General features: G+C 53.4%; 1 protein-coding gene across 1 annotated transcript in view; it reads left to right on the top strand.

The window, feature by feature from the left end:
- The first annotated feature begins 1821 nt into the window (after positions 1-1821).
- Positions 1822-9581, top strand: part of Slc6a1 (solute carrier family 6 member 1) — a 34247-nt gene continuing 26487 nt past the window's right edge. Inside the window, exon 1 of the mRNA XM_028863963.1 lies at positions 1822-1942. The gene's annotated coding sequence lies outside the window, so the exon portion shown is untranslated. The remainder of the gene's footprint in view (positions 1943-9581) is intronic.

Genomic DNA, 9581 nt, shown 5'->3' with positions numbered 1-9581 from the left:
ACACACACACGAGCATACCCACATAGACACATAAAATATAAAACAAATTAACCTTTAAAAAGTATCTTGATTTTTCAGAGAATCAATCTGCCTTCAGGCATGGCTGGATCAGAGGGCTCACACAACATTCACGAGGCCTCTGTCTGCCTCATCTTTGCTTCCTCTGCGTTCCCTTGTATTCAGGTAGGAGCTAGTCCAGGAGTGCCAGCCCAGCTGTCGGTGATGAAGACTTTGGTAAAAAGTCCCAGGTGGAGGTGTCATTAGCCTAACTTCTGTCACATGCCCTTGATTTGAGGCGACATGTCCTGACTGGCATGGATGGCTATGGGTCACATTCCCACTTGTGGAAGGGGGCTCTCTACCCAGTCATATGAGTGTGAGAGGTGGGGAGAAGGGCCCACAGTAAAGGCTGAGGTCCTGAGACTGGAAGACTTGGGACGGGTCATCGGCATGCGAAAGCAGCCCTCCTCCTTGCTTCCCTAATCTCTGCTCGAAGCCACACCCACATTTCCCCTGGCAGCTGTGTACATTCAGCCAGGCAGCAGCCCCCCCCCCCAGTGGCACTTTCATGAATGGACCTGTCATCCCAACCTAGGCCAGGACCCTCATGGGTGGCCCTGGCAGAGCTTGTCCTTCTAGAGTCTCAAATGGTTTTCCCAGGAAAGACTGTTTTCTTTCACTGGCCCCATGAAACGCTGTGGTGTCCCTGAACCCAGACCAGTGTGTGGTGCACAGAAGGAACTCTGGGAAGATTTATTTGAAGTACACACAGCACTTGGTAACCAGTCAGGAGGTTCCAGAGAGCGCCAAGCTTCCCTCCATGCTTGTGGAAGTAAGTGTGGAGAACGAGACAGGAGTTGGGTGCCCTTTGGGAGTTGAGGCTAGAGACCCCAGGATGGATGAAGGTGGAGGATGGGAAGTCGGTATTAAATGCCAGACTCAGGGATGGAAGCAGGAGGACATCACAGCGGGAGAGGAGGAGTTCTTTCTGAGCCTTTGGGGACCGTGGAGAAGGCAGGCATGGCCTTTCCCCTAAAGTCTGTATGGAAGGAGCCAGGAGGTCTGGACTTGGGGAGAGAGGCAGCTGGCACTCTGCTGGGGTTGGCCAGGAGCAGGGGTGTGCGAGACAACCACCCCCTCACACCTCAAGAGCTGGAAGCAGAGCACTTAGGTGCCTTAGCCAACCCTGGGGGGTTCCAGATTGTGGTCTGCTGCACACACACACACACACACACACACACACACACACACACACACACACATCTTCATGACCAATCCAGTCTTGCAGTGGCCGCCTTTCCCAGCCTGGTAGCTCCAGGTAGAAACTTTGATTCCTACAGAAGGCCACAGCAGACGGGGGAAGTAGGGAGGGCCCAAGACTCCTACCCGGCTCCCACAGTACCCCCAAGAGAGAAGGTGTGACAGAGCCAGAGAAACAAAGAGACCAATTGAGGTAGAGCTTTGAGGCCAGGAGACTGAAGGAGGATGGAGGCCAAGAAGAAGATGGAGAGGGAGCAGGGCTGGGAGAGAGAAGGAGGTCAGAAGAGAGGAGGGGGCAGGCAGAGAGAAGAGGCGGGCAGGCCCCGGGAAGGAGGGAGACCAGGCAGAGGGAGGAGGGGGCAGGTAGAGGGAAGCGAAGGCAGACAGAGAGAGGAGGGGTGCAGGGCAGAAGGAGGAGGAGAGCAGGATAGAGGTAGGTGGCAGAGAGGTGCAGGAGAAGAAAAGGTGGAAAAGGAGAGACGGAGGCAGCTGAGTAGGGGCGGGCAAGACGGCGCGGACAAACCCCGCCCAGTGGGCGTGTCCCGATAGCCCCGCCCCTCCGCCCGCCCTCGGAGCCCTAGCGAGCTGAGAGGTTGCAGGCGAGCTGCGCGAGCCCAGGAGCCCAGGCGCCCGCGTCCTAGCGCGGCCGAGCCCGGAGCGGCCCGCGCAGCCCCGGCCGCAGGTAGGAGGGGAGCTGGCGTCGGGGCGCTGGGTGGAGGGCGGGCCCCTAGGCTGCAGCGTCCCCCCACCCCGTCCTAACCCTCGACGTGCGCCGGCTGCAGCCCAGGGATGCTCCGGAGGCGGGAGGGTCACAGGAGGCTGGATGCCGTCGATGTCCTGGTTCGTCCCCTAGTCGACGGCAGGGTGCCCAGAAGGGAGCCAGACCAAGGTGCACCACGTCCCCAGTCTCCGTATACTTCATTCACTCTGGGGATGGGGGTGATGGAGGGGCTTGGGGCCACCTGAGGATGGGGACATCTCCTTCCCATTCGGGGCACCTCAAGCTCTCAGGAAACCTTAGCTTCAAGAAGGCGCACAACAGCCAGGGGCTGAGCGCGTACAAGCTGGGGCTGCTGCCCTGCTCACCACAGAGTTGTCCGGTGGGTCGGAGCAGGGCTTCCTGTGATTTGTATTCCCCAGGTGTCTGCTCCTTCCTTTCTGTGGCAATGACCATAGGTTCTCCATGCTCAGTCCCTCTGTACCCACCCATCCCTTTCTGCATGGGTGACACCCACAGATGTCCTGTTCTGTGGTTGCCTTGGGCTTCCGACAAGAGACTCAGAATGGGCAGCTCTGTACAGAGCCAATGTCCTCTCGAAACAGACCTGAGACTCAAGGGAAAAGTGGATGTCTGAAAGCCAATTGTTAAGACCAACATACATGAAGTCCACGGACTGGACCTCCTGGCTAAGAAGATCGGGGTGAAAGGGATTGTGACCACATTAGGGAAGGGACTATGTCCAGCTGAATGGAACTTGATGCTAGCCCTAGTTTTTCTATGGCATACAGAGTATGTGCTGGGCAAGAGAAAAACGATGTGCTGAGTCCTGCCTATAATTCTATATTTCTGTTGTTGTAAACTTTGGTGGAAATAGGGGAGCCTGCCTTCCCCAACTTCCAAATTGCAAAACAAAAGAGGTCTGTGGGAATTCAGAGTGTCCTTCAGTCTCCCCCCACGCCAGTTCAGGTCAAAGCATCCTCAGACCCTCTTCAAAGCAAAGGAGAGGACCAGAAAGTGGCCCTGGGAGGGTGAGTTCCTGCAGAGAGGGGAGAAACGGGTAGCTTTCCCCAGAGCAGGAGGGCAAAATGGCTGAGCCTCCGTAGAGCTTCAGAAAGGAATCGCCAGGCAGGCGGCAAACAAAGAAAGCGCTCTGTCTCCAGCCAAGTGCTGGCTTGGTGGCCAGTGACTAGAGGACAAACAGTGAGTCCCAGGCAGTGAGACACAGGCCAGCCTGTCCCCAGATCCTCTGTGGAGTGGGGTTCCCTGGGAAAGGCACCGGAGGCAGGCAGCTACCACTGAAGGAGAAAACGGTAATGGTCGTTCCCCAGTGGAAACTTCATTCCTGGGACCCACATTTGTTGAGAAGTAAGGTCTCCAGACTGAGGCTCTAATGAGGGGTCCAGAGGCCAAGGAACAGGCAGCTCAGAGGGTGAAGACAAGGCTAAGGAACGATCCAGTAACTCCACACTTCTGTCAGCCCAGTATTTGACATTCCTGGCAACTCAGGAGCTAAGGCTGTGAATTTGTTTGCCCATGGTCCATCACCCAGAAGGAACTCAGTATGTTCCAGAATAAAGCCCACCTGGGTGGAAGGTGATTGCCTAATGGTCCAGTTAGCAGGGACCTGCTCTGATCTACCTGTGTTGGTGAGGCAAGAAGGCTGTAAAATGCTTCCTTCGAATCCACAGCCAGGAATGAATGAATGAGTCCTGGGTAAGGGTTCTATTTGGGCTGAACACTGCCACTGCTTGGCTGGGTGACCTTGGCCAAGTTCTAGTCCCCCTTGGAAAGAAGAAATGGAATGTTGAAACCTTTTGATGTGCCAAGCTTGTGATTCCTACCCTAACCTCGTGCAAAAGGGACTACTCTATAAACTACACTTCAGAATCGAGGAGAGGACGAGACAAAGGGGAGAGTGACGTGCCCAAGGTCACACAGATAGGAGGAGGCAAGGCAAAGATTGGACCCATGCTCTTCTGATTCCCAAGCCTAGGTTGCCATATTGTGCTTCTCTGGTCTCACATCTTCACGTCTATAAAGTGGGATAGCCGAGTGAAGGGCACTGGCAATGAGGTTTCATGGTGGACTGTGAGACAGTTCTTCTGGACCTGCTGTCGGAGAAATGGCTGCTTCTCTTCCTTCTCAGCAAGTGGCATACCCAGAACAACATTAAATAAATCGCCCTCCTGTAGAAATTCCATCCCTAGTATAGGCTGGGAGAGATTGCTCGGGTCACTTGGAATTCAGAGCTGTCTTTTTCTCCTTATCTCTTGCTTGTGTTGTTGCCCGGCCAAGTGTCGACCCTAGCAAATCCAGCCTTGGCCACCATTTGCAGCCTTCTGCCTCCTGATGGCTCCCCATGACCGTGAGAGTAGGCAGGAAGCCATGCCTTTGTCTGATTCCTGTTCCGTGGCACGCCAGGTAGCCCCTTGATCCCAAGCTCTGTTCACCCAGCTTCCTTCTCCCTCAGATGCAGTCCTGAAGTCAAACCCAGTGAGAGCCCCTTTGTCGCTTTGCCTGGTCCTGAGATGGAAATGTGGCAGCAGGCTTGTCTTTGCCTAAATAAGAGTTGTCCCTTCCCCTCAACTGGGCGATATCACCAATTCTATACCTGGGGAATAGTGGTCAGCCTGCTGGGATGAAAATAACCTTAAAATGACTTCAGATGACCTTGACATGACTTCAACTGCAAAGAGCAGCTCCTCCCCCAGCTAATGAGAGCAGTCCCTCCCCCAGCTGGTGAGGTCACCGAGCATCTACTGCTCCAGGATTTGGTAGCATCTTCCTTCCTTCCTTCCTTTCCTTCCTTCCTTCCTTCCTTCCTTCCTTCCTTCCTGCCATCCTTCCTTCTGTCTTCTCTCTCTCTCTCTCTCTCTCTCTCTCTCTCTCTCTCTCTCTCTCTCTCTCTCTCTCTCTCTCTTCTTTCTGTCTTTCTTTTTTGTCAGCTTTACCCTATTCTCTGAAAGTCATTGTGAAGTTGTGGAAGAGAACTTGGCCCCTGAGAGTGAAGAGAGGCTGGGTGGCCAGATTTGAATCTCAAAATAGGGCTTCCTGGGAGAGATGTCTCTGTGAACTTAGACACCCAGCATTGTCGTTTACTCCAGACCAACCCTGAGCCCTCAGAAGCGCAGTGAAGCCCACTCAGAGCAGGGACCAGGTCCTGGGACAGGCAGTAGATGTGAACACAAGCTGTGACCTGGGACTCAGCTATAAACAGAGGAACAATTTCCAAGAACCCTTGTCCCCACGACAGTATTGGAACTCAGCAACAGCTGTCCTTGCCCGAATACTGACAGTGTGCCAGGGAATGTGCCCCATGCTGCACTTTTGTGGCAACATTTCATTTTCACAAGCCCCCGTGAGATGTGTATAACTGTCCTTGTGCAGATGGAATAACAGAAGAGGACAGTAAATGGCACTGAGTCCCAAATCAGCTGTCAACTCCCCTGCAGGAGGATGCCTGCTGTTGTGGAGCCCAGGCACAGTCCGCTAGAGAAACCTCAAGGTCTGTCTGTCTCCATCACCTGAGCCCCTCATCTCCAGGCCAGGCAGGCATCTGCATAGTAGCTCTTGACTGCAGGGGAAGCTGAAGTTTGGAGACCTCTGCTGTTATGAGGTAGAACTGAAGTTCTAATGGAGGTCACGTTCCTATTCACACAGATCTGTGGCCTGCACATCATTTAAAGCTGGTATTGGTGGTAAAGCTGGCATGCACCCAGCCGACACCTTTCCCAAACTCCTGGGTTCCCACCACCTCCCTGCTTAGGAAGCTATTGAGAGCAACCCAAGGAAGCCATCAGTCCCGTTTACGGTGATCTGACATGACACAAAAAGTGGCATCCGATTCGATGTGAGCTGCCTGCAGCGAATAGCCTTCTATTTTTATATTTCTCACAAATTGGAAATTACAAGGAGACCAGGTCTTGGAGAATGATTGGTGGTGGCACTTGGGAGGTGGGGGAGTCGTGCATCTGTGTGGAACGGAGCACATTAGGGTGTTGGGCCCCTTGGCTGGCAAAGGGGCCCTGGGCTTCTGGGGCTGGGTGTAATCTTGACACACAAGCAAGGTGGGGAAGGCAGGAATTGGTGGCTGCTTGAGACAGTGACCTGCCACTCTGCTCACCTGTCAGCTGCCCGATGTCTGCAAGACCTGTGTCTTGTGCCAGCTCCTGAGATAGCTGAGCCCTAGACAGAGGGACATTCAAGGTCAAAGATGCCCTGGAAGGCATTGGCAGCAGTTGCCTCCCTGGCCTTCCTGCTTGAGAAGAGCAGAGAGAGAGAGTTTGCAGGTGCCATGACATGAGCAGGGACATTTGGAGTCAATGTCTTGGTTGGCTGCAAATTGGTGCTGACCACACAACTCCTGGTTATCAGCATAGCAATGTACAGTCTGTAAACCATGCCCTTGCCGGTGGGATGAGGAAGTAATCCAGGAAAAGCAAGTGTGGTCTAGAGAAGAATCTGCCATCAGCCAAAGAAAATCTTGTTTTAAGCTAGTTTTCTCATAAACCTAAATCCGGATGACCTTGACCTAAATGAATTCTCTTTGTATGAGGGGGAGAATACTTACTCATCTAATATATAGAATTCAGTTTTCAGGGCATTTTCTTAGCTGAGGGCAGTGCTCCAAAGATAGTATTACCTTTTCTATCTTCATTTTTTGGGGGAAACGGAGGCTCAGAGAACTCTGAGCCCTTTCCTGTCCCGTGGCTTCCCAGCCAACATGGGTCCCATTTACTGAGCTCTTCTTCCTGAGAAGGAACCTGGGGAGCACCATGCTGGCAGGAAGAGGAACCCACTGCACCTGGGGATTGAGGTGGCTGATGGCATGGGTGGCCTTAGCCCAGAAGCTGAAGACTGAAGGACTCTCCCTTTATTTGTTTGAGCCTTATCTGGGCTCTGGCCAAAAATTCTCATCGTCTTGGTCATGACCAGAGTTTAGGGTTCAAAAGTGTGATCCTTTGGCCCCAGCAGTAGCCAGATGTGGGAGAGGGCGGGTGTCCTCAAACAGGCCTGCATCACACAGTCGTGCTCATCTGAAGGAATTGGGGTGACATGAACCCTCCAGCCAGTGGTCTCGGGAGCCAGGGAGGATGTGGAGCAATGTTCCTATGTGAGCTGGGTCATCTGAAGACCACTGTCGGAGCATCATGTAGCTACCAGTGTGTTCGGCACAGACATGGGGTGTGGGGGGATACAGAATAGATCACCTGGTTAGAACTGCCGTTGAACACTTGCTGTGCTGATGGTTGTGACGTCTTACCTGTTTGGGACACTTGCCTCTGAGGTGCAGTAGGAGAGGTAGGAGGTCTGGGGGTTCCTCCAGTCCCCTAGCTGTGAGGTGACTAAAGAACCTGGCCAGCTATCTGACTGCTGCCCAAGAGCCCCCACCCCCAGGCCCTGGACGAGGCTGGGTCCCTCACTTCACCCACTCCAAGGCTGGGCTAGGGTGGGTGCTCTCCCCAGCTCTGAGGCTGGGGGGCAGGGGAGTGAGTGTCCTGCTTGTCAGCTGTGTCTGGACGGGGTTTTGCTGACACCAAATCCCCTGCTTTTCCATGTTGTTCGCGTCTTTGAAAAGCACCTGAGCAGAGATAGGGTGTAAGGAGGTGACATGAGGCGCTATGAGGAGATGGAACTCATTCTTTGCCATTGCCGTGACTGTTTCCAGAGCTTGAGATCAAGTCCTCACCTGTAATTAAAAACAAAACAAAACAAAAAATGAAAACATAACGCCTCCCCTTGAAAAAAACCAGCGTCCACGAGAAGGGTGAGAAGTCTTACAGACGCATGTTTCTAAAGATGGGGTTTAAAGGCAGGTGTGTGTGTCATTTAATAGATTTCTTCAGAACGAAAGTGCAGATGACACATGGGGTCATCCCTTGATGCTGACTCTGTGACATGATAGGGAGCCACAGCTCCAAGATCCTCCATAAGGAACGGAGGCGCCGGAGTTGAAGGGTTGTCCCAGGTTAGCTCACAAACAACGACAGAGCTGGGACTCCATCAGGCCTGAGCTAGCCTACCTGAGAAGCCACCTCCCGCCTGGCTTTCGGCTGCAGGGACCGTGTGCATGTCCTTTCCCTCTCAGGACCGCTGGACAGGATAGACATTCGTTTGCTGCTGCCCATTCCTCAGGCTCCAGGCAGGGTTGGGGGAGGGAAGCTGCCCACCCCACTCTCTCCTCACCCCCTGAATTTCTCCATGACACCCTCCCGAGACTAATGGCTGGCTAAGACAAGCGCTCTTTCTCCACACGGCAGTGAATGGCAGTAATGACAGAGCAGATGTGGTACGGCTCCTTTGCTAGGGCATTCAGTGGAAACGCCAACCCCGGGGAGTTCAATGGCGGTGCGGGGCTGCCAACAGCCTGCTCAAAAGGGGTGCCGCCAGCCTGGGCCAGGTCAGAACACCCCCTCCCCAGCCTTGGAGGCTCACTAGGTCCCAGAGGCAGCCGAGCGTCCTTCCTAGGCTTGGGGTCCTCAGCTGTTTCTGGGACATTAATCCATGGCAGCTTTGGGAGACTTTCCTGGAGTCCTCTGAGAACCTGAATAAGTTAGCTACTGGGGCAGATGTGGGCATTCAGCTGCACTAGCTAGAACGTTGTGTACCTACTGTGTGCCAGGCTCTGTGAAAGAAGAGCTGTGGAAACTGTATCCCTTCAGGGACTCAGATCACTGTTCAGTTTCCTTCTCCATCATCTGTACGGCTTCTTGAGTGACAGTCAGATGGGAACCACAGCAATAGGAGCTGAGGCCTAAGTGGGTAGAGAGGCAGCCAGTAGATAGGCCATTCTTCTTGTCCCGTTGGTTCAGCTTTCCTGAATAGTGTGTCACTGGGTTCTGAGGACAACCTGGACCTTACCCAACATGATAACTGTTTTGCCTCAGTTTGCCCATCCACAGAATGGGAAGAAATGGGTTTACAATGGCTGCTGGTGGAACTGTGTGTCCCAACCAGCCCTAGCTCTAATACTGGGGGATTGGGGAGATGGTTCAGTGTCTGTAGGTGACATGTTAGAATTGGTTTAACAGGAGAGAGTGCCATCACCCAAGACAGCTTCCAGTTCATTCTCTGGCCTAAAATGTCGTTCTAACCTTCCACATTTGTCCCTATAGTGGCATTTTAGACCTAGGAGGCTGCTTCTCAGGATTTTGAAGCTAAAAATCACAAATATGCCCACTGTAGGCATCCCTGTGTTACAGATGGGTAAACTGAGGCCTAGACAGTTGTCCTAGGCCCAACAGATGCTAGGACCCAGGACTTCTCACCCAGCCCCGCTGCTCTTTCCCCTGCCCCAAGCCAGCCCAGCTTGACTGTTGAGAAATTATTAAATAGAGTTGGAGGAAGGACTCTGGTTGCCGTGACAACGGAGCATGTGTCCTCGGGAGATAATGGCGTTGCACAAGGAGAGTGATGTGTGTGGAATGCTGATTCGGGAGCTTCTGGAGTGAGGGAGCCTGTGAGAAAGCAGAGGGGACTATGTCTAAGCATTAGGCTCCCCAACAAGGATGCATGGGAGCGTGGGGATGATGGGATCACTGCAGAGATGCTCGATGCTGTGGAGTTCCTTTCTTTCCCAGCCTACTCAGAAAGGAACACT

Source organism: Peromyscus leucopus, chromosome 3 (genome assembly GCF_004664715.2).
Source record: "Peromyscus leucopus breed LL Stock chromosome 3, UCI_PerLeu_2.1, whole genome shotgun sequence".
NCBI lineage: Eukaryota > Metazoa > Chordata > Mammalia > Rodentia > Cricetidae > Peromyscus > Peromyscus leucopus.
Note: the sequence above shows the minus strand (reverse complement) of the source record. Positions and strands in the feature narration are given on the sequence as shown.